Raw genomic sequence first — 27,993 nt, 5'->3', positions numbered from 1 at the left:
CCCTCCTCTCGCTTATCTCTCCACACTTCAAGCTCACTGCCTTTATTCCTCAAGAAGGGCTTTTGCCCGAAACGTCGATTTCTCTGCCCTTTGGATGCTGCATGACCAGCTGTGCTCTTCCAGCACCACTGACCCAGAATCTGGGTTCCAGCATCTGCAGTCATTGTTTGTACCTCTCCCATCACATGACCCAACATATCAGCACAAGCAGGACACACTGCGCATGCTCCAGCCAACCGTGACCCCGGGTGATTGATGTCAGCACCGGACCAATGAAAGGACGGTGGGCGGAGCCGGAGGACCTAGCGGGAGGTTGATCCTCCAACCAATCACAGTGAATGAAGGGCGGAGCTAACGTAAACCATGTGATTACCCTCGCGCCCGACACAGAGTCGCTGTAATGAATGCTTGGGAAGATATGGAACGAAAGGGTATGGTAAAGAAAGAAATAAACAGGGAAACGGGAGAAAAACTGTGTTGCTATGAGCGGAGAGGTTTTACAAACAAATTGTGCGCGTCGGAAAACACAAATGTGAACGTCCCAGTCCCGTGTTTGCAGTAAATGGGGAATTGTCTCAGTGGCTGCAGACCTGAGTGAGCGCCGCCATCTTTATTCGGGACAACGATTCACTGGACACGTGTGCGGCCGCCATCTTTGTAGGGGGCAAGGTGCAGCCAGGCGCATGTGCAGCCTGTCTCTAGTACAGAGTCATTGTGATGACAGCAGCCAATCCTGCTCTGAGTCACCTCTGGGCTCCCTCAGGACCACTTTGTCAATGTCTAGCTTCCTCAGTCTCCAACCATGGGTGTGTTTTTGGTCTGTTTAGTATTGTATTATTACTTTTATAGACCCTTTGTAAATGAGTTTTTCACTGCGGCCCAGCCCCTGACCATGTGCTGCTCTATTATCAGATTACTTTTTTTCTTGAATATTTTTGACAGTCAAGAATTCTTTTTTCCAATAAGCAAGTGTATTTTTCTTCCATTCTGATGATCAAATTCTGAACCATTTTCATTCCCTGTAATTCATTTTGCACTCTCTGAAACATCAGCTGTGTTTCTCCTTCCACAGATTCCAGTGATTAATGTCAAAGCCCTGTTGCCTGGGGAGAGTGTGATGTTTGACTTTCTTGTACAGCTGCAGTTTGTGTGGTGAAGGCGTTCCCACAATGTGGTTGCATAAGAGACATTACATATTATTCATTACAGCAACAGTGATGATTTGAAGATAATGTCCAAATCAAGAACAGTTTGTAGTTTTATTATCATGCGTTCACAACAATATTACTGAGAACTTTAGATATGAGACCAGAGATGGAGATATTTGGTCAGGTGACCAAAGGCATTGTCAAAAAGTAGGTTTTGAGGGATGTTTTAAAAGTGGAAAGCAGACCTGTGAGGTTTTGTCTGCAAATTCCAGACCATTTTGCTTTAGCAACTTAAGAATCAGCGAAACGATTGAAATAATGAATTAACAAATCATTGGGTGTCTCAAAGAAAATGGGTTGTCGAGGTCTGAAAGGATGTGTGGTGCAGGGAGCTAGGGATGATTACAGCCAGGAATTATATGAAGAGTGAGTTTTCTAAATTGTTGTTGGTTATGAATAGGAGCCTTTTGGATGGATCAACATGTTTTGGGAGAAGTGAGCACATGGGTGACAGTTTTCAATTTTTCTTGAGATAACAGAGAGGTTGAATTTGGGAGACTGGCTAGGAGTGTGTTTGGATAATTAAGTCTGGAGATAACACACGATGGATGAGAGTTTCAGTACATGAGCTGAGATAAGGGTGGAATCAGCTAGAAATAGTGGTCTTGGCGTGGGACTGGGCTGTCACTCTCACTTCACCTCTGGGATTCAGCTGGTTCTCAAGTTGTGAATCAGGGCGGTAACATAATCGGGAGCTGAGTGGCCCTGGTGGATCCTAAAATGAGTGTCACTCAGCTGGCTGTTGCTGAGCAGCTGCTGCTTGGTCGTCCTGCTAATGACTACTTCCATCATTTTACTGCTGATCGAATTGGACTGATGGAGGGAAATTGCCTGGATTGGATTTGCCCTGTGTTTTTATTTGAACATCCCTGGGCAATGTTCCACATTGTTGGTAGATTCCAGTGCTGGAGCAGTACGTTGCTTGATGGGTGGCAAGTTCTGGAGCACAAGCTATCAGTATTATTGCCAGAATGTTAGCAGGACACAAAGCCTTTACACTACTTAACCATTTTGTTGATATTATTCAAACTAAATCGAACTGGCTTAAAGCTCACATCTGTGATGTTAGGAACCGTTGGACAATGCTGTCATCTTATCTTTTGCATGGATGTGTGAAACCCCTCCATCAGTAAGGGTGGGGATATCTGTAGTGCTTCCTGCAACGAGTTGTTTAATTGTCCATTACCATTCACAACTGGGTGTGGCAGAACTGCAGAGCTCTGATCTGATCTATTGGATGTAGGATCACTTAGCTCTGTTGCTTGCTGCTGATGCTGTTTGATATGCAGATAGTCCTGCTTGGTAACTTCACCAGGTTGGCCTTCATTTTTTTGGTATGCCTGGTGCTGCTCATGGCATGCCCTCCTTTCCAGTCCATTGTGATGGGTGAGTGCAGGATGTACAAACCTATGAGATTACAGATTGTGCTGGAGTACAGTTCTTTTGCTGTTGTTATCCCACAGTGCCTCAGAGAGATCCAGTTTCAGTTCCTACATCTGTCCCATTTAGCACGGTGATAGTACCACTCAGCACAAAGGAGGTTATTCTCAACTTTAAGGTGAGTCTTTGTCTCCAAAAAGACTCTGGGATGGTCGCTCTTACCGATACTGTCATGGACAGATGCATTTGCAGCTGGCAGATTCATAACGATAAGATGTAGTATCGTTTTCCCTCTTGCTGGTTCCCTCACCACTTGCTGCAAACCCTATTTGAACAGTTACGTCCTTGAGGACTGAGACTGCTCAGTCTGAGCTACTCTCTCAGCTACTGAGTTAGACTCACCTTCCCAGAAGTCCTTTGCTCCTACCTCGCACCTCTAATTTTCGATGTCTTTTTTTCACTGGAGAAGGATGTGGAAGCTAAAGAGTTTGGAGAAATGAATAGTGATATCTTGAAAAGTGTCGGTTACAGAGGAGGAGTTTCAGGATGTCTTAAATTGCATCAAGGTGGATAAAGCCTTGGGACCTGATCAGGTGTATTCCAGAAATTTGTGGGAAGCTCGGGAAGTGATTGCTGGGCCCCTCCCTGACATATTGGTATTATCGTTCGTGACAAGTAAGGTGCGGGAAGACGGGTGCCATTCTTTTTGTTTAAAAAAAAGGTGTTAACAAAAGGCCAAGGAACACGAGAACAATGAGCCTGAAGTCAGTGGCAGGCAAGTTGTTGGAAGGGATTCTGAGGGACAGGATTTACATGTATTTGGAAAAACAAGGATTGATTAGAGAGTCAGCATGGCTTTGTGCGTGGGAAATTGTTGGTCTAACCTGATTGAGTTTTTTTTTGAAGAAGAGCTAGGAAGATTGATGAAGACAGACTGTGGACACTGTCTATATGGGCATTGAACAAGGTTCCACAAAGCAGACTGGTTAGCAAGATTAGATAACATGGAATGCAGGGAGAACCAGCCATTTGATTACAAAACAGGCTTGAAGGTAGGAGACAGTGGGTGGTGATGAAGGGTTGCTTTGTGGACTGGAAGCCTCTGAAAAGCAGTGTGCTGCAGGAATGGATATTGGGTCCTTAAATAAATGACTTCGATGTGAATATATGAGGTTGGTTTACGGAAAATACAAAATTGTAGATGTAGTGGACAGTGAAGAAGGTTAGTTTAGAATACAACAGAATCTTGATCAGATGGGCCATTCGAGTGAGGAATGGCAGATGGAGTTCAATTTCGACAAATGTAAGCTGCTGCATTTTGGTAAGGCAAATCAGGACAGGACTTAATGCATTTACTGGTAAGGTCGTGGGGAGTGTTGCTGAAAAACGAGGTACATTGTTCCTTGAAAGTAGAATCGCAGGTCAGCAAGGTAGTGAAGGTGGTGTTTGGTATGCATATATTTATTGGTCAATGTATTGAATACAGAAGCTGGGACGTCATATTGTGGCTGGACAGGACATTTGACAATGAGAACCTTTTTCCACGTATTGAGTCAGCTATTACGAGGGGGCATAGCTTTAAATTAAAGGGAGGTAGGTATAGGACAGATGGTAGAGGTAGATTCTTTACTCAGCAAGTCGGGAGTTCATGGAATGCCCTGCCGGTAGCAGTGGTGGACTCTCCCTTTTTATGGGCATTTAAACGGGCATTAGATAGGCAAATGGTGGATAGTGGGCTCGTGTAGGTTAGGTGGGCTTGGGTTGGCGCAACATCGAGGGCCAAAAGGGCCTGTACTGCGCTGTGTTTTTCTATGTTCTTTGTTCTATGATAATGTCCTTTCAGGAATTCCGTTTTCAGTTCGAATTTTCCTGTTCTGAGAAGGATGTTGTGAAACTTGAAATGGTTCAGACAAGATTTACAAAGATTTGCTACAGTTGGAGGATTTGGGCTACACGGAGAGGCTAAATAGGCTGGGTTTAATTTCCCTTGAGAATCAAAGACTGAGATGTGACGTTTGGGAGATTTATAAAATCAAGAGGCGTGGATATGGTGAACAGCTGGGGTCTTTTTTCCCCCAGGTTAGGCGAATCCAAAACAAGACCACGTGGGTTTAAGTTGAGAGGGTAAAGATTTAAAAGGGATCAAAGGGGCAACGTTTTCAAGCTGAGTGTGGTGTGTGGATGGAATGAGCTGCCTGATGAAGTAGTGGAGACTGATACAATTACAACATTTAAAAGGCATCCGATTGGATACGTGATTAGGAAGGGTTTTGAGGAATTCAGACCGATAGCTGGCAAGTGGGACTCCGTTAGTTTAGGATTCCTATTTGGCATGGGCGAATTGGTCCATTTTTCTGAGCTGCACATTTCAGCACAGATAATTCTTGGACCTGAGAAGGCTAAGCAGTGATTTCGACCAGGTGCAAATTTGTTTCTAGGATATTTTAATTTGCAGAGAGAGGGGAATTGTTAACAATGTCACAATTTTAGTAACTACTTTAAGTTAAATGGAAAATAATGTGAATATGTGACCTATATTTTACTGAGTACATTCTGAGCATCTGGAACAGTCTGAACAGCGGGTGGACACCGATTCAGCAGGTGTTCTCAAACAGATTTGCAATTTTACTTTTAAGGAAAGTTTGGGAGGCTGTGGGTAAATGCAAGGGGAGTTGGGACGGATTTGCAGCATCGCCAGAGGGAGAGCGTACAGCACCCATGGGCTGAATAGCCCCCAGCCCCTGTGCTCTGTGATACTGCCCTATTCACTGTGAAGTATGAATCTCATCCCAAGGCAGAGAGAGTGAGGAGCCCACCACTCAAGTCACAATGGGGGATGGCTTGATTGATGGCAGCTCCAGACCAATGAGAGGAGATTCTGTGTGGTCCTGCAGCCAATGGGAGTGAATGAGGGGTGTGGCCAGCAAGACGACACCTGTCCATGAGCTGTGCAGGTGCAGTGTCACTGGGTGGGGGTGGGAGAGACAGCAGGGACTGGGACAGAGGCTGTTGGACCTGAATTACAAACTCCCGGTAAATTAAAACCAAAAGAACTGCAGATGCTGTAAATCAGAAACAACAATCAGGAGGTTCTGGAGAGGCTCAGCAGGTCTGTCAGCATCTGTGACGAGAAATCAGAGTTAACGTTTCAGATCCAGTGTCCCTTCCTTACAGCTAATGTTACTGGGAGAACAAATGTTGGTTTATACGCAGAAGGTAGGGTTTAGGGGAGGATGTAAGGAGTAAAGGATAGGTAGGGACAGAGCGAGAAGAACGGTTGGATAAAGGAGTTGATAACGATCTGGATGGGGTGGGTGACTAGCTGTTAATGGAGACTATTCGTGGCAAACCATAGGTAGTGTGTCATGACAGGTTGTGAGAACAAGGCTTAGTGTGTGGGGTAGGGGGCTAGGACATGAGGTTGTTAAGCTATGGTTAACCACTAACTGTCTCCATTGTAAGCTGTTCCCCACATACATCACTCCACGAATGGAGCTGCAGATGGGCGGCACGGTGTTAGCACTGTTACAGCACAGCGCCAGAGACCCGCGTTCAATTCCCACTTCAGGCAACCGTCTGTGTGGAGTTTGCACATTCTCCCCGTGTCTGTGTGGGTTTCATCCGGGTGCTCCGGTTTCCTCCCACAGTCCAAAAGTGTGCAGGTTAGGTGAATTGGCCATGCTAAATTGCCCGTAGTGTTAGATGTAGGGGAATGGGTCTGGGTTAGTTGCTCATTAGAGGGTTGGTGTGGGCTTCTTGGGCCAAAGGGCCTGTTTCCACACACTGTAAGTAATCTAATCGAAAAAAAACCTCTTGAATATCTTTCCTAACCCCCTCTGTCCTCCTTAAATATGTATCTTAAAGTTGTTCTCTTTAATCAATGTTTCCAGCATTCGTGAAACACTTTAGGAGAATTGTCAGTGTGACAGGCTCCATAAAATGCAGGTAGTTGTTGTTAATGTCTGACTTCAGGAGACACGGGAATGAACCCTCACTCTTATACCTTTGAAAAGAAGATGGGGATGGGACTGGAAGACCAGGCAGTGCCTGTCGGTCCTCCAACCAATCGGAGTGAATGAGGGGCGTGGCTATAAGCAACCACGTGATCAGCTTCACTGGCAGCGCAGTGTGTGTTGTGACCAAGGCTTTGGAAATGTGTGAAGGTGCAGGGCACCAGGGTTAAGGAAAGGCATATTGACCAGGAAGAGAAGGAAATTTTAATGGAACGGACTGAGACGTTTTACAGAACTTAGTGCACATCGGAAAACACAAATTTGAAAATCCCAAGACCGTGTTTGTGGCAAACAGGAAAATGCTTCAAATGGTGAATGGTGCGAGTGAGCGCCACCACCTTTATTAGGGACAGTGATTCATGGGACATGAGTGTGGCAGCCAACTTTGTGAGGGGCAAGCTGCAGGGGGGGACATGCACAGCTTTGCCTGGCAGGGACTGATAGGGCAGGGTTTACAGTGTGTCAAAGTCAGGGTGTTTTCAATGTCAGAGTGTGATGCTGGAAAAACACAGCCGGTCAAGCAGCAGCCAATCGATGGGAACGAAGATGGACAAGAAGGTGGTGCTGAGTTGGAAGGCTGGATCTGGGATAAGGTGGGGGGGAGTGGAACTGAGGAAACTGGTGAAATCCACATTGATCCCATGTGATTGGAGGATCCGAACACAGAAGATGAGACGTTCTTCCTCCAGGCATCAGATGCCTGGGATTTGGTGGTGGAGGTGGCCCAGGACCTGTATGTGCTTGGTGGAGCGGGAAGGGGAGTTAAAGTCTTGGGAAACAGTGTGTTTGGGTTGTTCAGTATTTTACTGTTACTTTCACAACCTTTTTAAAGTTAATTTTCCTCTGCTGCCCAACCCCTGACAACGGGCTGCTCTCTAAACTGACTGAATTTTCCACAATCACTTTGCCAGTGAATCATTCTTTTTTACAACAAAAGAGTGCATTTTCCTTCCATTTCTGAACATTAAATTCTGCAACATTTTCATTCCCTGTAATGCATTTAGCACTCCCTGAAATATCAACTGTGTTTCTCCTTCCACAGATCCCAGTGATTAATGCCAAAGCCCCATTGCCTGGGGAGAAGGTGATGTTTGACTTCCTTGTACAGCTGCAGTTTGTGTGGTGAAGGTGCTCCCACAATGTGGTTGGGTGCAAGATGTTACAGATTATTCACTCAGTGACAGAGAAAAGTTGAAAATGTATGTGCAAATCAACAACAGTTTGTATTTTGATCATTTTTATAATTTCACAGAAATACTATTGATAATTTCTGACATTAGGCAACAGATGGGTATATTAGGTCAGGTGATCAAAAGAATTGCCAAATAAGCAGGTGTACGGGAATACCTTAAAGGAGAAAAACAGATATGAAAGGGTTAGGATAGGAATTCAAGACCGTGTTGCCCTGTCAACAGTAGAAACAGCCAATCCGGTGAAGCAATGAATAAACACATCGTTTGCAGTCTGAAAGAAAATGAGTTGTTGGAGTCTCACAGGTTGTGTGGTGCAGGGAGACAGGGATGTTTACAGCCAGGAATTACATCAAGAGTGAGAATTTTAAGTTGCTTGTTAACGGGAGCCTTTTGTTGGATCAACAGGTTTTAGAACAAGTGAGCACTTGGGCAGTAGAGTTTTAGATATTCTTGAGATTATATGTAAGTTGAATGTGGGAGGCTGGCCAGGAGTGTGTTTGGATAATGAAGTCTGGAGATAACACAGGGATGGACAAGTATTTCAGTAAATGAGCTGAGACTAGGGTGAGGTTGGGTATTCTCATGAATGTAGAAATAGCAGTTTTGGAGTCAGGCTCCTCCTCATCATCATCATCATCATTCCCCCTCACCAATTCACAGATAATGTTCCTTGTTCTGTCTGTCTTTTCTGGTTATGTCCTGCTCACACATTCTGCTACTAAACTAATATTTGACTTCAAGGTTGTTGGAAAATCCTTCTCCATCTCCACTCTCCCTTTCCTTTCTGAAGTCCTTGTATTCGGTGTCCCTCAAGGATCTATCCTTGGTCCCTCCAGTTTCTCACCTACATATTGCCAGGAGGTGACATCGTCCAAAAGCACTGTTAGGTTTCACATGTACACTGACCATGTCCAGCTCTACCTCCCCATCATCCCTCTCCATTGCTCCACTGTTTTCAAACTGCTTGCCACACTCCCACTACTCGATTAGCTGCAATTTCCTCCAATGAAACATTGCAATGGTTAAACCCATTGCCTTCAGTTGCTATTACAAATTCCTTTCCCTTACTGCTGAGCCCCTCTCTCTTACTGGGAACTGAGGCAGAACTACACTCTTCACAATATTGCTCTCCTATTCTGACGCCAAGGTGACCTTCTGATCAGACATCTACACAATCACAAGCACCAGAAATTCCAATCTGTAAAATGTTGCTTGTCTCCCCCTCGCCCCAGCTCCATTGCTACTGAAACCCCTTACCCGTGTGGGTGTTGCATTAAATTTGACAAAACTAAAGCACAACCCTTGATTCCGCGACTGACCCAGAGTCTGGTTCTAGGTTCCCTCATGCTGGGACACATCCTGTCAGTCTTTACCTTGTCAAACCCCTTAGGAAGCCTATATGTTTGAAAGAGTTCACTTCTCGTTCTTCCCAAATCAAGTGAGTTGAGTCCCGACTTCTTCATCCTTTTCTTAAAAGAGAATCCCTTCAAACCAAGGATCATCCCAGTCAATCTTCTCTGAATGCCTTCGATGAAGTGATGTATTCCATTAAATAAAGGGACCAAAACTTCTCTCTTTACTCCAGATGTGGTCTCACTCACACTGTCTAAAGTTGCTCTCAGGTGTATACTTCAAACTCTTATACTGAAAATCCCTTGAAATCAGGAGCAATATTCCATTCCCCTTCCTGATGACCTGTTGTAACTTTGTGCTAGCTTGCTTTGTTTCCTGCACATTTACCTCTACAGGTGAACCCCTCGGTCACAGTGCAGCCACAATTTCCTCTGTTACAAGAAGAACGACCTCAGTTTCCCCAAACCCCTGATTCCCCAATGTCTGTTCGCTCTCTATAATGTACACATCAGAATTGTGTTGGAACATTCCCCACTTGCCTGCATCAGTGCAGACACCAACAATATTAAAGAAGGTGAACATCCTCCAGGACAAAGCACTGTGCCTGAGTGGTGTCCCATTCACCACCTTCAGCTTTCTACAGTTTCCACCAATTAAATAGTCCTCTGTTCTTTTTATTATCTCCTCCAAAATGAACAACTTCACAATTTCCCCAGTGATACTCCATTTGCCGACTTGTTGTCCACTTCTCCAATGAATCCCTCTCTGTAAACTGTTTATAATCCTTTTGGAACTTTATTATTATGCCTTTCCTAGGACATTTTCCCCATCATTCTTCTAAACTTTTCCTGGGAACACTGGGCAGTGGGAAGCATGTAGAGTTCCTGTCTTTTACAGGATACTCTATGGAATGACTGGGAGGAGCTTACTGCCTCCTTGGTCAGAATGGTGACAACTTGCCCATTAAGCTGCATGAGCCTTTCACCCCCTCCAATGTCTTATTGATGAGGCACAGCGGCAGCACAGAAGGAAAGAAGAAGAAGCAAATCCTGCTCTCCACATCTCACTAACACTTGGAAAATTCTCTCCCATGTGTCAAAGATCTGCCCTGTTTAGTCACATGAAGTCCCAAGATGGAAACTGATAGAAACCCACGTAGATTTCCCCCTGAATTGACTGCTGACCTCCACAAGGGGTAATGTGTACAGTCATCCTGGGCCAGGAGGAGGGGATGGTGTGAGTTTCTAACGTGATCTGACAGTGACGGATTTTATAAACTGGTATTACAGGTGGACATTCAGATGGTAACCTCAGAATTTGTAACACCAAACTCTGACAGAATTACTCAATTCATCAGGACCTGCATATTTGCATTTAGTTGTGAGTATTGTGTTCCAGCTCATTTATATTTGATGCATAAAAGTTCTCCTTTGAATCAAACCATCCTGTCAATAGATCTCCCCCAGGTCTTTCATATATGTCTTGTCAACAGTTTATGATGAGCTGATGAGTGTAAGGTTGATTATTCTAATGTATAATTTCTGTAAACCCCTCGGTCACAGTGCAGCCACAATTTCCTCTGTTACAAGAAGAACGACCTCAGTTTCCCCAATGTCTGTTCGCTCTCTATAAGGTACACATCAGGATTGTGTTGGAACATTCCCCACTTGCCTGCATCAGTGCAGACACCAACAATATTAAAGAAGGTGAACATCCTCCAGGACAAAGCACTGTGCCTGAGTGGTGTCCCATTCACCACCTTCAGCATTCCCTCTCCCCACCCCCGGGGTACAGTGGCATCACTGAGTAAAAGGTAAAGGCAGCATTGTCCGACCAGACCATAGGGCTGCTCTCTCATTAGGGAGAAATGACTGGTGGTGATTTAACCTGAAGGTTACCCAGCCCAGGCAAGGGGAGAGGTTGTAAAGGAAAGTCCATCTATTGTAGATGCATATTCTTGATCTGTACCATTAACACCCATGTCCCTGCAACTAAAATCCCCCATTCCTTGTACCATCCTGGTAAATCTCCTGTGCCCCCTCTCAGGGACCCTGCCATCCTTCCCAATGTATGGGCAACTTCTGGTTTGCACAGACCCAGCTGCTCTGTGTTCCTGTGGGTGATGTCGTCAAAGTGCAACAGTTGCAGTAAACCTCACTGTCTGTAAGGGTGGGAGACACACAAATCCCGAAAACATTTGAGATGTATTTAGTGTACACTTGCGATGCCATGATAGATGAGACTTTTCCACAAGTACTGGAAAATAGATCAGGATAGTACGGTGGTAGTTTTCTTTCTCACAGATGGATCACCAGAGTTTTTTTCTGTTCTGTATAAAGCTGAGATTTTTTTTATAGGAATATGACAGGCTCCATTGGACATCTGGTCAGAAAAGGTGACACTTGGTTGGTCGATGTTTTTGGGAGGTAAGTGAGACGGAGAGTTTTAAGACGAAATTCAGAAGCTCAGCTCAGGAATTAGAAAGGGCCATCATCAAATGAGAAATAAAAATTGGGTGTCCTGAAGGCTGGAAATAAAGAAAGGCACATGTCGCAAAGTTTTGAGAGAGGGGAGGGGATTAAAGATAGGGAGGATAATGAAACTGGAGGACATGAAAGTTGGAAAGTATTCTGAGGATGGAGGATGTTACAAAGATAGATATTTATGATAGAAATTTTTGGGTGTTGAGGCTGGAGAGGAATTATTGAGATATGGAAGAGTTGTAAGGCTGGATGAGGTGGCATTGACAGAGAGAGTTCCGAGCACACAGGAATTTACAGACATAGCGAGTGTTAGAGTCATAACGTTATAAAGCACTGACACAGATCCTGTGTTCCAACCAGTCCATTTTGACCATAATTTTGAACTGAACTAATCGCAGCTGCCTCCACTTGGTCCAAATCCATCCTAGAATTCCCTATTGACATACGGGTCCAAATGTTTTTCCTCTTTAGAATCCCAATCCCATATACTTTAAATTTACCCCTGACTATTTCACTAAACCTAATCATCCCTGAACACTATGGGCAATTTAGCATGGCCAGTTCACCTACCCTGTATATCTGTGGTTTGTGGGAAGAAACGGGAGCACCTGGAGGAACACACGCTGACATGGGGAGGAATATCCAAACTCCACATGGACAGCCACCCAATGCAGGAATTGAACCTGTGTCCCTGGTGCTGTGAGGCAGCCCTGCTAGCCATTGAGCCACTGTGCGACCCTGAACTTGTAATTGCATTCACAGCTTCACAGCTACCACGTCCTCTGCAAGTTTATTCCACACGTGAACCACTCTCTATGCAAAAACAAAAAATAAAATCCCATACTTCGTTTTAAAGCTTTCCTCCTCTCACTTTAAAATGTATGTACCCAGTCTTGAATCGCGTCCCCTCCTGGAAAGGGCACCTGTTGTTCACATTCCTGATAGTCTGCAGGATTTTATAAATCTCTAATAAGATCACCCCTCAGCCTCCTACGCTCCAGTGAAAGAAGTCCCAGCCTATCCAGACTCTGCTTAAAATTCAAAACATTCATTCCCATCAACCTCCTGGTAAAACTCTTCTGAACCCGCTCCAGTTTAATAATATCCTTCCCACGACAGCACAACCAGAACTGGGCACAGTATTCCCGAAGAGGCCTCCCCAACATCCGGTACAATCTCAACATCCCGTCCCAACTCCTATACTCTGAGGTCTGAGCAATAAAGATAAATGTGCTAAACACCTTTTTAACCACCCTGTCTACATGTGACACATACTTCAAAAACCTGAACACCGAGGTCTCTGTTCTATATCACTTCTCATGGCCTGACTTTTAATGATTGTAAATCCTGCCTTTTTTTAAATCAAGATGTAATATTTTGCATTTATTCCAATCCAAAACATCCTTCGAGTATAAAGGCAGTAGGAGTATACTGAAGAGGGAAATCAGGAGGGCAAAAAGGGGACAGGACACAGCTTTGGCGAATAGGGTTAAGGATAATTCAAAGGGTTTTTTTTAATAAATACATTAAGAACCAAATGGTTACTAGTAATAGAATAGGGCTCCTCAAAGATCAGCAAGGTGGCCTATGTGTGGAGCTGCGGTTGATGCGGTTGGGGGGGGGGGGGGGATGGAGAGGGAGAGACTAAACGAGTATTTAGCATCAGTGTTTACTGTGAAGAAGGACATGGGAGTTACAGAATGTCAGGAAATAAATGGTGACATCTTGAAAAATGTACATATTACACAGAAAGTGGTACTGGATATCTTGAAACGCATAAAGGTGGATAAATCCCGAGGATCTGATCAGGTGTACCCTAAAATTATATAGGAAGCTGGGCAAATGATTGCTGGGCACCTTGCTGAGATTTTTGTATTATTGATAGTCACAGCTGAGGAGCCAGAAAACTGGGGATTGGTTAATGTGGTGCTCCTGTTTAAGGAAGGCGGGTTGGAACTACAGACCCGTGACCCTGAGGTCGGTGTTAGACAAGTTGTTGGAGGGAACCCTGAGGGCCAGGATTTACATGTATTTAGAAAAGCAAGGACAGATCAAGATTAATGAAATTGATGTGCTGGAAATTTTGGAAAACATTAAGATTGATAAGTCCCCATGGCCAGACCAGATTTATCCCCGGCTGATCCAGGAAGCGAGAAAGGAGGTTGCTAAGCCGCTGGCGAGGATATTTGCCTCCTCACTCTACAGGAGTCGTACCGGAGAATTTGAAGGAGGCGAATGTTGTTCCTCTTTTCAAGAAGGGAAATGGGGAAATCAGTGGCAGTTACAGACCAGTCAGTCTTAATCTGTTGTCAGCAATGTTGTGGAAATAACTCTGAGGGATAGGATTTATGACAATTTGTCAAAGCATAGTGCGATCATTGAGTTCTTTGAGGAGGTGTCAAGACAGATCGGCGATTGTAGAGCAGTGGATATGGTATAAATGGATTTAAGCAAGGCATTTGTTCGGGTTCCCCATTGTAGGCTCATCCATAAAGTGAGGAAGTATGGGACACATGGAGATTTGGCTAACCGGATTCAGAATTGGCTGGCTGACAGAAGGCAGAGAGTGGTTGTAGATGGAAAGTATTCTGTCTGGAGGAGAGTGTTGAGTGGGGTCCCGCAGAGCTCTGTTCTTGGGTCTCTGTAGGATTTATAAATGGATGAGTAGGTTGATGGCTGGGTTAGTAAATTTGCCAATGACACAAAGATTGCAAGTATCGTCGATTATATAGAGGGCTGCTGCAGCGTGACATAGACAGAATTCAGAGCTGTGCTGAGAAATGGCAGATGGAGTTCAACCTGGATAAATGCGAACTTGAATGCTGAATATAGGATTAAAGACAGAATTAAAGACAGGATTCTTGGCAGTGTGGAGGAACAGAGGGATCTGGGTGTGCAAGTACATAAATCCCTCAAAGTTACCAACCAAGTGGATAGGGTTGATAACAAAGCAAATTTTTTTTTGGCTTTTATTAACAGGAGGATAGAGTTTAAGACCCATGAGGTTTTTCGACAGCTCTACAAGTCCCAGGTCAGACCACACTTGGTATTTTGTGTCCAGTCCTGGTCTCAATACTATAGGAAATGTACAGAGGCTTTGGAGAGGGTGCAACAAGGTTTACTAGCATGCTTCCTGGACTGGAGGGCTTCCTGTTTGAAGAAAGTTTGAATAAGCTCGGACTTTTCTCTCTGGAGAGAAAGAGAAAGAGAGGAGACCTGATAGAGGTGTACAGAGACTTTACCCCAGGCAGGATTGACTTGTTTGAGAAGACATACTATGAAGATATTAGGAGGAAGGTATAAAGGACGCGTCCGAGGTAGGTTTTTTTTCACAGAGAGTTGTGAATGCATGGAACATGTTATCAGCGGTGGTGGTGGAAGCGAAGTCATTGGGGACATTTATGCGACTGCAGGACGTGCACATAGATAGCAGTGAGTTGAGGGGTGCGTAGGTTAAGTTACTATGTTTTACATTAGGATTAAATCTTGGTACTACGTCGTGTTCTGTGCTGCACTTGTCTATTTTCTCTGATTAGGGATAGTCAGCATGGCTTTGTGTGTGGGAAATCATGTATCATGTACTTGATTGAGCTGTTTTTGAAGAATTAACAAAGAGAATTGATGAGGGCAGAGCGGTAGATGTGATCTGTATGGACTTCAGTAAGGCGTTCGACAAGGTTCCCCATGGGAGACTGGTTAGCAAGGTGAGATCTCACAGAATACCGGGAGAACTAGCCATTTGGATACAGAACTGGCTCAAAGTTAGAAGACAGAGGGTGGTGGAGGAAGATTTTCTTTTGGGCTGGAGGCCTGTGATCAGTGCAGTGCCACAAGGATCGGTGCTGGGCCCTCTGCTTTTTGTCATTTATGTCAATGATTTGGATGTGAAAATAGGAGGTATAGTTAGTAAGTTGGCAGATGAAACCAAAATTGAAGGCGTAGCGGACAATGGAGTATGTTACCTCGGATTACAATTGGATCTTGAGCAGATGGGCAAATGGGCTGAGGAGTGGCAGATGGAGTTTTAATTTAGATAAATGCAAGGTGCTGCATTTTGGAAAAGCAAAGCTTGGCAGGACTGATACACATCATGGTCAGGTCCTGGGGAGTGTTACTGAACAAAGTGCAGATTCATAATTCCTCGAAAGTAGAGGCGCAGGTAGATAGTGCACTTGAAGAAGTGTCGAGATGATCACACCAAGCACTACTGATGCTGCTTGACCTGAACACAATGACCAGTATGGATAAGGTGGGGGCATTGCTGGAAGTCAGAGTCTATTCAATGTGGACCTGGAGAAGTGCAGCAGGTCAGCAGTATCAGAGGAGCAGGAAAGTCGATGTTTTGGGTCGGGACCCTTTGTCAATCCTGATGAATAGTCGTGACCCGAAACGTCAACTTTCCAACCCCATCGTATTCATGCTGGTCATCAAACACCTATTTATTCTCGTCCCACGTTCTGGCACTCAGCGTGTAATCGATATTGTAGTGCTTGGTGTGATCATCTCAACACTACTTCAAGACTGCAATGTTACCATTTCCGGTGCTGCCAGACCTGCTGAGGATCTCCAGCACTTTTTGTTTTTATTGTGGATTTCCACCATTTTGCTGAGGCACTTCGAGTCAGAGAGTTATCCAGCACGGAAACAGGCCCTTCAGTCCAACTCGTCCATGTCGGCCAGATATCCTAACCTGATACAGCTCCATTTGGGAGAGTTGGCCTATTCATGTACCCCTCCAGACGCCTTTTAAATTTAATTTGGCCTGTGTTCATCATCCCTATAGCATCTCATTCCATACGCTCACCAACCTCTGAGTGAACCATTTGGCCCTCAGGTCCATTTGAAACCTTTCCCTTCTCACCTAAAACCCAATGCCCTGTAGTTTTGAACTCTCCGACACTGGGTGGAAACAAAGACCTTGGCTATTCACCCTGTCTGTGCTTCTCCGTAAGGTAACCCGTCAGTTTCTGACGCTCTGGGGAAAAAGCCCCAGCTGATTCAGCCTTTCCCTTTAACTCCACAGTCATAACAATGACCTTGCAGATATTTTCTGAATCCCTCCTCAAGTTTTGTAAAACAGAGTCATAGATGTGCACAGAATGGAAACAGACCCTCTGTCCTAATTGTCCATGCCAACCAGCTCATTTGTACATGTACCAAGCAAGTTGTCCCTACTTTCCCCTTGAAGTCTTTCCCCTCTCACGTTAAATCTATGCTCTCTGCTTTTGGACTTCCCTATCCTGGGAATAAAGAAACTGACTAGTCACCCTGTTGTTGCTCCTCACAACTTTATAAAGTTGTATAATGCCATCCCACAGCATCTCCTGCTCCAGGGAAAATCGTCTCAGCCCCTCCCTATGGTACAAATGTTCCTATACTGGCAACAGCCTTGTAAATCTTTGCTGAACTTGTTCAGGTTCCCCAACATCTTTCCTGTAGCTGGGAGACCAGAATTGAAAGCAGTCTGGGGATTCCAAAAGTGGCCGAGCTCATATACTGTACAACCGAACCATGATCTCCCAACTCCTATACTCAATACACTGCCCAATAGCAGCTGGCATACCAAACACCACCTTCACCGACCTGTCTACCTTCAACCCCACTTTCAAGGAATTATCAACTCACTGCACAGTGTATTTGTTTGTGCATTATGAGTTTGAGTCCGATTGTGGTAACATTTTTCTGAAATCAGGGAGAATAGAATTGAATGTAATATTCTAAAACTGGCCTCACCAATGCCCAGTACAGCCACAACTGTAGCTAACTCCTATACTCAGTGACCAAATCCCTACAGTGTGGAAGCAGGCCATTCAGCCCATGAGACTATGCCAACCATCTGAACTTGTGTATTTCCCCTATCCATGCCCCACATGATTTTGCAAACCTCGGTAAGGTCACCCATCAGCCTCTGATGCTCCAGGGAACACAGCCTACTCAACTTCTCCCGGTAGCTCAAATCCTCCAGTCCTTGAAATTCTTTTCTGACCTCTTTCAAGTTTCACAATATTGTTTTGATAGGAAGGAAACCAGAATTGTATGGATTATTCCAACAGTGGCCTAAGCAATGTCCCGTGCAGCTGCAATATGATCTCCTAACTCCTGCACTCAATGCTCTGACCAATAAGGGAAATCATACCAAACGCTGCCTTCACTATTCTATCTACCTGCGACTCCACTTTCACGAAGCTATGAATCTGCACTCCGAGGTGTCTTTGTTCAGCAATGCTCCCGAGGACCTAATCATTAAGTGTATAAGTCCCAACTGCAGCACCTCACATTTTTCTAAATTAAACTCCATCTGCCACTCCTCAGCCCATCTGCCCATCTGATCAAGCTCCCATTGTACTCTGAGGTAATCTTTTTCACTGTCCACTACACCTCCAATGTTGGTGTGATCTGCAAACTTGCTAACCATACCTCCGATGTTCGCAGCCCAGTAATTTATATAAATAACGAATAGTAGTGGATCAAACAGCGATCGTTGTGACACTCCACTGGTCACAGGCCTCAAGTCTGCAAAGCAGCCCTCCACCACTCTGTCTTCTACCTTTGAGTCAGTTCTGTATCCAAATGGCTGGTTTCCTCTGTATTCCATGAGATCTAACCTTGCTAACCAGTCTCCCATGACGAGCCTTGCGGAACACCTTACTGAAGTCCGCGTAGAACATGTCCACCGCTCTGCCCTCATCAATCCTTTGTTACTTCTTCAAAAGACATTCTTCCCTTTGGAAAACGTAACAGTTACAGCACCAGAGTAATCAGCCCACCGTGTCTATGCGGATCATGATGCCATTCCAAACTAATTCCATCTGCCTGTACATGATCCATATCCCTGCCAACCCATGCCTGCTTCTGTCTGCCCAAATGCCTCAAAAACGTTGTGATTGTTTCTGCATTTACCATCTCCCAGGAGAGTACATTCTAGTCAACTACCACCTTCTGCATAAGAAACTTGCCTGACAAATGTCCCTTTTAACTTGCACAGATATTTTTGGAAATGCCCAGCAAGTCATTCAGCATCTGTGAAGAAAAATGTTTTGGGACTGGTCCCCCTTCCTCAGAAATACTAATTCTAATTTCTCTTCACAGATGCTGCTGGACCTGCCGACCGTTTTCAGAAACTTCTGTTTCTATTTCTGGTTTACAGCATCTACAGTTGTTTTGGTTTTCATTTCCTTTAAACTGCCCCATCTCCTCTTATCTGTGTGGCTCTAGAATTAGTCACTTCCACCTTGGAGAAAAGAGTCACATTATTCACTCTGCGCCCCTCGGGTTACCACGCAGCTACTGACTTGCCAAAGACAAAACTCCAAGTTTTTCCAAACTCTCCCAATCCAGACAACATCCTGGTAAACTTGTTTTCACCCTCCCCAAAGCCTCCAAATCCCCTTGAAGTCTTCCCCTCTCATGTTAAACCGATGCTCTGTACTCTTAGATTCCCATACACTGGGGTAAAAAAGAAACCATGATTAGTCACCCTATCGTTGCTCCTCATAATTTGATAAAGTTCTACAATGCCACCTCAAGCGTCCAGTGATACAGGGGAAATAGCCTCAGTCTATTCAGCCTCTCCCTATGGTTCTAATGTTCCAATACTGGCAACACCATTGTAAATCTTTTCTGAATTCTTTCAAGTTTCCCAACATCCATCCTATAGCAGGGAGACTGGAATTGAAAGCAGTATGGAAATTCCAAAAGTGGCCGAGCCAATAAACTGTACAACCGAAACATGATGTCCCAACTCCTATACTAAATGCACTGCCCAATAACAGCTAGCATTACAAATACCACCTTCACCGACCTGTCTACCTTCAACCACACTTTCAAGGAACTATCAACCCACACTGCACGGTCTGTTTATTCGTCAACATTTCCCAGGAACTCGTCATTGAGGTTGAGTTTATTATGGTAACGTCTTTCTCAAATCAGGGAGACTAGAATTGAATGTAGTATTCTAAAATTGTCCTCACCAATGCCTTATACAGCCACAACGTGACCTCCTAACTTCTATACTCAGTGACAGAATCCCTACAGTGTGAAAACAGGCCATTCGACCCATGAGACCATACCAATCAACGGAACAGCATCCCACCCTAACCATGTAACCTCTCAATTCCCACAGCGAATACACCTTACCTGCAAGACTTTGGATTGAGAGAGGAAACCAGAGCACCCAGAGGAAGGCCACGCAGGCACACACTGGGAGAATGTGCAAACACCACACAGACAGTGGAATTGAACCCAGTCCATTTATTAATCAGTGTCCTGACCAATAATGGTCACCATCCCAAATGTCAACAAATGATCTCCCTGAAACTCTACTTTGCAGGAACTATGCAGTTGTTCTGAGCCCTTCAGAGGGATTGAAGGGGATGGAGAGAAAACAGCAACAGGGTTGAATTTTGACCTGTAACAATTCTCTCCATCTTCCCCCTCTCTGCCTGTCTCCCGTGTCTGTTTGTTCCCCCCGTCTCCCCCTCTCTGTCTGTCCCCATCTGTCTGTCTGCCCCCTCCCCGCGCCTGTCCCTGTTGCTTCCTCTGTCCCCACTGTCTGTTCCCCATCTCTCTCTTCCCCCTTCTCTGTCCCCACCCGTCTCTGTGCCACCCCTCTCTATCCCGCCAGCGTGTCTATCTCCCTACTGTCTGCCACCCCATCCCTGCCTTCCCTCCTCTCCCTATTCCCTAAGTCTGTACTCTCCCACCACAAGGAAAAGACGTTTGTCTATTTAACTTATCCATGCCCGGCCTGATTTTATAAATCACTATAAGGTCACCCCTCAGCCTCCGACACTCCAGATAAACTCCTGGCAACATCCTTGTAATTCTTTTCTGACCTATTTCACGTTTGAGTACATCCTTCTGATCGGAAGACCAGAATTGCATGGAATATTCCAAAAGTTGCCTAATCAATGTCCTGTACAGCCACAATATGACCTCCCAACCCCTATACGAAAAATTCTGACCTATAAAGGCAAGCAGACCAACTGCCACCTTCACTATCTTATCTATCTTCGACTTTACTTTCAAGGAACTATGAAGCTGCAGAACAAGGTCTCTTTGTTTAGCAGCAACCCCCAGGAACTTACTATTAACTGTATGCGTCCTGCTAAGGTTTGCTTTTCCAAAATGCAGCACCTCACATTTTTCTAAACTGAACTCCTCGGCCCATTTGCCCATGTGATCCAGATGCTTTGTACTCTGAGGTAATCTTTTTCACTGTCCACTCCAACTCCAATTTTGGTGTCGTCTGCATACTTACTTACAATACCTCTTATGTTCACATCCAAGTCAATGATATAAATGACGAAAAGCAGTGGATCTAGCACCGATCCTTGTGACACTCCACTGGTCACAGGCCTCCAGCCTGAAAAGCACCCCTCAACCACCATCCTCCGTCTTCAACCTTTGAGCCAGTTCTGTATCCAAATGGCTACTTCTCCCTGTATTCCATGAAATCTAACCTGGCTAACCAGTCTCCCAGGGAACCGTGTCAAACGCCTGACTGAAGGCCATGCAGATCATGACCACTGCTCTGCCCTCATCAATCATTTTTGCTATTTCTTCAAAAAAACTGACTCAAGTTCATGAGAAGTGATGTCTCACACACAAAGCTGTTAATAGTATACAGGACTTAACTCTGTACACTGGGGTCTGCGTCACCCAGTTATGGGTGTTCATATTCTGGATAAAGTTCACGTACACCAGCTTTGTGTTAGTGACTGTGTGTTGAGTCTTGTTAATATCACCAACACAGTTGAGTTCCTTTGGAAAGGCAGTCCCTTTTTCCCTAACCCTACCCCCACCATTCCCCCCACCATCAGCTGTGTCTCCTCCAAACCCCACCGTAGACAGTAAGTGGGAGGAGCTCATGGAATTTCCATGCGAGTGAGCTTGAGAACATCTTTCCTTCTTTCCACTAGCCCATCAAGAAGTGGTGGTAGTGTCCTTGCCTCTGGACCAGGAGGATCGGGTCAGAGTTGAGTAACAGCATCTTTGAAGAGGCTGATTAGAAAACGTACCCAAGCCACCAAATCACACTGTCTCCCAACTGTCCCTGCCTGAGCCTCAACAGAACCTTCCTGTAGTTTCTCTCCTGTCAGACTCTCCCATTGCTCAGTTTGTCCAGGATTCCCTCCTACTGCTGCACTGCTCCTGTCCCTCACTGACCTGTCCATCCCCCGTGTCCCTCCACATTAATTCATTGTTTACAATCCCATTGTCACAGTCCTCCAGCCCCGCTCCCTCCACTCTATTGGGCAGCAGCTGCTGTCAATCACTCAGGCTCCTGTGTGATCTGGAGCATGTGCTGTCGGAAGGAAGACCAGTGCACAGGCGCGGTGCTGGCCAATTGTTAGCATATGTGCAGGGTGGGTCAGTGCCAGGGAGGGAGGCTGTGGGTGTGTGGGATTAATCTATCATTGGCAGCTCCCTATCTTCCTCCACTGGGAACAGGACCCGGGGAATAGCCCCTCTCCTGGTATCCTGACGAGTGGTCAAAGTATGAATGGGGGAGGATTTTGCAGAAAGTTACCAGAACACATTTTGTGAAAATTCAGGATTGTTATGGAAAGGGACAAGGATGGGCCTGCAATTAAGGTACTAATTTCGTTCATATCAGTTCAACCAGATATGATTTTGCCAGTGTGCAGGATGCAGTGTGTGCAGGATGGTTCCTATCAGAGGGTGGAGGTGGGGAATATAAATGAGAGGTTCCAGATTGATTTTTCCCCAATGTGATTCCGACCAGGAAGGAAACCCGGGGACCTGGCAGGAGGATTCACCAACACCCAGGAGGCTCTGAGTTGGAATCATTGATTTGGTTCTTAGTCTGCAGACAAGAGCTAGGTAACTGAATTCAAGGAGAGGAGAGAGATTGTGAAAACTGGGTGTGGAGGAAAGGAGTGAGGAGATTGGTTTGGTCTTCAGTTAACAAGAGAGAGAAATTGAGACTGAGATTTAAAGCTTTGGGGGGGAACAAGGAAACTACAATTTAATACTATCATTATCTTATAAAGTTCCATCCTGTATTAACAGTTATGAGTTGTCTTCTCTGTTGTAGGGTACTGAAAGGGTGGCTTTGTGGATGAGAAATTCAAATTGAGCTTCATGTTCAGACCTGATGGTTACTGGATCCGTGCCGATCTGAATATCATTGACCTTTTCATCTGGACAATATTTCAAATGTCAGTGCGTCTGGAAGAATTACTGCGACACAGTCAAGTCCATGTTAGCAAAGTTTGTAGCTTTGAATGGAGGCTGTTTATCAGGGTTATCTCCATGGCAACGGCAGTTTAAAAAGTCTAGTTCAATTCAGCACATTGTTTTCACATCGCACCCCTCCCCCACACCCCCATGGCTCACTTCAGTACCTGACAGGCGCTTCAGTTTCTGTGGGATAGTCTGTCAGGATTCTGATGTGGAGGAGACGGTGTTGGAGTGGGGTGGACAAAGTTATAAATCTCACAACACCAGATTATAGTCCAACAGGTTTCTTTTTGGAAGCACTAGCTTTCCGAGCACGGCGTAACTTTTAACTTTATCAGGTCTCACTCTATGATGACAGACTTCTTCAGTTAAGTACTTCAATAATTAGTGGGCGGCACGGTGGCACAGTTGTTAGCACTGCTGCTTCACAGCGCCAGAGATCCGGGTTCAATTCCCGTCTCTGGTGACTGTGTGTTAGGTGAAGGGGTAAATTTAGTAGAAAGTTTCTTGGTGCGTTACGCTTCGGCGGGTCGGTGTGGACTTGTTGGGCCGAAGGGCCTGTTTCCACACTCTAAGTAATCTAATCTAATTACAGAGGCCACATATTCCCCTCTAGCAGTATCAACTGCTGTTCTGGCCCTCGGGTAAGCTACTCGTCACTTTTTATCCCCAATCCCATCTAGTTTTCTGTTGATCTTTAAAGTTTTTTCTAATCTCCTAGTTTCTCGCTGATCATTGCCAATTTGTATGCCTTCTATTACAATTTGATATACTCCCTGATTTCCTTAGCCACCCATGGCAGATTACTCCTTTTCCTACAATCCTTCCTTTCACTGATATATACTTTTGCTCAGCACTTTGAAAAATTGCATTGATATTTCTGCACTGGCCGTCAACTACCCCATCGTAAATTCTTTGCTTCCAGTTTACGTTAGCCAACTCCTGTCTCATCCTATTGTAGTCTCCTTTGCTTAAGCACAGGATCTTGGGACTGGATTTAATCTTCCCGCTTTCCATCTGTATTCTAAATTGATCCATACTTATCACAAGTCCTTTATCAGATTATAAGGTGAGGGGATGTTTCCTGGGTGTTTTGGTTTTCATTGTCAGTGACCTTAGCTTTGTAATGAAGTACAGGATAGATATTCACAACAGAGTATTCTGGACGGTGTAAATGTCCTCACAGTCTAAAACCATAAATCACTGTCTCCCCTGAGTTTAAAATTGCAAAATCATTATCTCCTACATGCTTCCTCACTATCTAAGTTTGGACCACTAATCCACCTGATTATCCTGCATTTTCGAAAAATCTCCTTGGGTGAATGTGGTGATTTTTGGATTCAGCTTTCCAGTTATTATTGTAAGAAGATGAGCACTGGGCACATGGGGACTACAACGCCCACAATCCCTGAGGCGGGGACCACAAGTGTGTGGGGAAGCCTGGCACTGTAAATGTACAGAATGTGGGCGGGTTTTGGAGCATGGGCTTTGGGGTAACTATCGGAAAGTAGTTCACACTGTGATTGGCTGGAGGACGAACATATCGGTTTGGGGGCGGGGGGGTCAAAGTGTCACTGCACCCATGTGGGGCCAAAGGCCATCCCCAACTCGTCATAACACTGGGAATCGACCAATGGGAAACAAAGAAGGATCTGACCCATTCTCCCAGACTGAAGGTTCCTCTTCTGTCCAGGATCTGCCACCTCCCTTTCTGTTCCCTTTTGTGTCATTCTGCTGTTACATTGACTTGCAGCAACTGAAGGGAAAGGAAGTGAACCCAGAAAGGGTGCAGAGTCTAACCAGGGACGGGAAGTGGTGGCATGGATCTGTTTATCAGCAACTCCATGAGAATGGGGAGGGTGTACATTAGGGGGTAGCAGAGTCAGAATGGTGGGAGAGAGTAAGTGGGCTGGAGGGTTACAGCTTTGGGGGAAGAAAGGGGTAATAGATATTCCACAGAAACTAGAATTGTCTGTTCTGAATTTCTAATCTATACATATTCCTTTATACAGGGGGCTAGATGGTGAGGGTTTGCAAACTGAAATCTCAAAATTAAGTGCAGGTCGTGATTAAGTTAACTAGCATTTGAAGAACCAAAGATAGAGAATCACTCGGACAAAATCCTGCAACACTCTCCCTCACAGTATTGTCGGTATATCTGTGCCAAATGGGCTGTGAATGGTACAAGACAGCAGCTCTCTACCACCTTCTCAAGGATAACTAGAGATGGGGAATAAATGCTGGCTGAGCCAGTGATGCCCATATCCTGGAAATGGGTTCTATCTCTAGTTGCTGAAATCCTATTGATGTTACTGCAGGATGATGAGGGATGCTGAGTGCATCCTCCAGGAGGCAGCACCATCACATTACCCCTGCCTACAACCACACAGTAACACCGCAACGTCACTGGAACAAAAGGCAGTGAAGCCCAAGGAGGACTTAGATATAGTACTTCGAGGTAAAGTCATGAAAGGGGATTGGAACATAGCAGGAACAGGAGACTGAGCTGGATGGTCAGCTGTTACCCATTGAATGGTGGAGCAGGATTGAAAGGCTGAATGGTCTCCTCCTGCTGCTATCTCCCAGGTATGTATATAGTCATGACGCCCGGGTAGGAAGGAGTGGGCAGGGATTCTCCAGGAGATTGCACTTCCACAACAGGTTTCAGTGAGGGATGGTTTGATAGAGTTTATTTTACTATTTTACATTTTAAAATAAAAACACATTTGCAAACCTTGTATTAAAGTTTAGTCCACAATAAATAAAAGTAAAAGAATTGAAACTATCTGAATATAATAGTTTTTAAAATTTCAAGTGTCCTTTAGAACAAAATCCTGTCTATTCCCGGACACCATCACTTTCCATCTCCTCAAACTCCAGGGAAATATTCCCTCCCTGTCTGAACCTTTGGTTTGATTTAACAGCTTTTCAGTTCTCGTTCTGTGAGCTGTGACGTGTTCTTTCTCCCCCATTTCTCCTACACAGGAATGTTATCACACACAGCTGAGCAACCTTCCCACCGTCAAAATCATCATTACATCATTTTGCTTTTGGTTAATCACCCGCAGTAAACCACCCGTGTAACCAATTGAATAGTTATAAACAAGGCCCATGACGGGCAAAGCAAACCATTACAAGTGACAGAGTGGGAAGGGACTCAATCAAAATAGAGTTGGGGGTGAGGGGGCAGCGGCGGAAATAAAGCACTGTCTCCCTTGTGGTGCCCACCTCTCTCTGAAGGCATGGAGGGCATTGATACTCACCACATGCTCCTTCTCCAAGGACACCCTGCTGTGTAGCCTTTATCCTCAATCATAGAATAGAATCCCGACAGTGTGGAAGGAGAGCATTGGCCCATCAAGCCCCACTGACCATCTGAAGAACATCACGCCCAGAGCACTCCATCCCTGTAATACTGCATTTCCCATGGCTGGTCCACCTAGTCTGCACAATCCTGGATACTGTGGACAATTTAGCACGACTGGTCCACCTAACCTGCACATCTTCGGACTGAGAGAGAGAGAGGAAACCAGAGCACCTGGAGGGGACCCACACTATCATGGGGAGAATGTAGGAATCCCACATTGACCAATCTGGTATCTACACCTTGTACGTGGTGCTGGGAAGCAGCAGTGCTACGATCATAATTTAAATCAAAACAGATGATCATTGCTTATTATCACATCGCTGTTTGTGGAGACTTACTGCCCAGAGAGACATTGACCATCGAATGGCCTCTCCCCCTGTGTGGGCTCACTGAAGTCTCAGGGGGAGGGATGAATAATGAATCCCTTACACACTGACCATCTGAATGTCCTCTACCCTGTGTGGGCTCACTGGAGTCTCAGCAAGTGGTGCATTTGAGTGAATCTCTCCCCATACTGAGAGCAAGTGAATGACCTTTCCCCAGAGTGAGCTCGCTGGTGTTTCAGCAGGTCACTGAGTGAATCCTTTCCCACACACTGAGCAGGTGAATGACCTCTCCCCAATGGGAATGCACTGATGTCTCCGCAGGTGCGAGATTTGAATGAATCCTTTATCGCACTTGAGCAGGTGTAGCGTCTAAATCCACTGTGCTATCTCTGGTGCATCAGCAGATTGTAAGATCGAGTAAACCCTTTCCCATACATGACGCAGGTGAGTGGTCGGTCCGCAATGTGACTCTGTCGGTGAGTGTCCCACTGGGAGGGGAAGGTAAATTCCTTCCCACAATCCCCATATTTACATGCCCTCGCCCTGGTCCCGTCATAATGGTGTCTTCCCAGTTCACATGACCGGTTAAATATTCGACCACATGCGAAACATGGGAATGATTTCTCTGGGCTGGGAATGTTGCTTTCCCCTTCCATATTACTGATAAGGATCAGGACCTGTGGAATTGGATGACTCTGCAGTTGATGTGATGTTAAAGCTGAGTTTCCCATCTGCGAACTCTCTCTCTCTCTCTCTCTCTCTCTCTCTCTTTCTCTCTCTCTCCCTCTCTGTAAAACAAGTTTTCCCTACCATTATTACAACTCCCAACCCCAGCTTTCTCTTCAGTTCTCCTGAACTTCTAAATTTGGACTAATGTAATGACCTCAGAAATGTGCCTTTCTCTCACTTGTTTCTGAAAGTAAATTAGGAACATTTTGAATAACATTGCACACTTTACCAGAATAACCCACACCTATTCTATCATTTAAAAGTTTTAACCCATGGGAAATTTGTTGCCTGCTCCAATGACAGTTATAATCTTCTGACCAGTTCTTCAGAGCCAGTGCAGGTCAATTCTAACAGTTATCAATAAATTGTATCTGAACAGGATGCCCCCACTACAGGAAGTGCTCTGACACTCAGTGCCCATAAGGTGTGTTTTTTTTTCTTAAAGCCCCTCATGCGCCTGGCAATCTGGCAATACAACTGAAGATATTTTATACAGTAACCTTACAGTCTCAATTGTCATTTCCTGTCCTAGAAGCAGCCATTTACATTCACCAGTGACTTGAATTCTGATGACAGCATTGCTCCGGCTGGAGAGATTGAAGAGCACGAAACTGTCTTCTCTGGAGTATCTAAAATGAAACACTTGATTGAACAAAATTCTTCAGGAGCTCGATAGGACAGATACAGGAAGGGTGTGCTCCCTGGCTGGTGTGTCTGGAATGAAATCAGCACTGGC

The 27,993-nt window shown here is 45.1% G+C and overlaps 1 long non-coding RNA gene across 2 annotated transcripts; it reads left to right on the top strand.

Annotated features, from left to right (window-relative positions):
• Positions 1-383: 383 nt before the first annotated feature.
• Positions 384-25,583, top strand: LOC132822179 (uncharacterized). 2 transcript variants are annotated; one of them, XR_009645409.1, is made up of 5 exons: positions 384-431; positions 7,644-7,750; positions 10,437-10,527; positions 11,505-11,573; positions 22,690-25,583. It is a non-coding gene; the product is annotated as an uncharacterized LOC132822179 (long non-coding RNA). The 2 variants fall into 2 exon arrangements; XR_009645410.1 differs by lacking the exon at positions 22,690-25,583 and adding an exon at positions 18,720-21,336.
• The last annotated feature ends 2,410 nt before the right edge of the window (positions 25,584-27,993 follow it).

The sequence above is a fragment of the Hemiscyllium ocellatum genome, chromosome 14 (genome assembly GCF_020745735.1).
Source record: "Hemiscyllium ocellatum isolate sHemOce1 chromosome 14, sHemOce1.pat.X.cur, whole genome shotgun sequence".
Lineage (NCBI taxonomy): Eukaryota > Metazoa > Chordata > Chondrichthyes > Orectolobiformes > Hemiscylliidae > Hemiscyllium > Hemiscyllium ocellatum.
The sequence above is the reverse complement of the archived record's forward strand: the minus strand, read 5'-3'. Positions and strand labels throughout refer to the sequence as shown.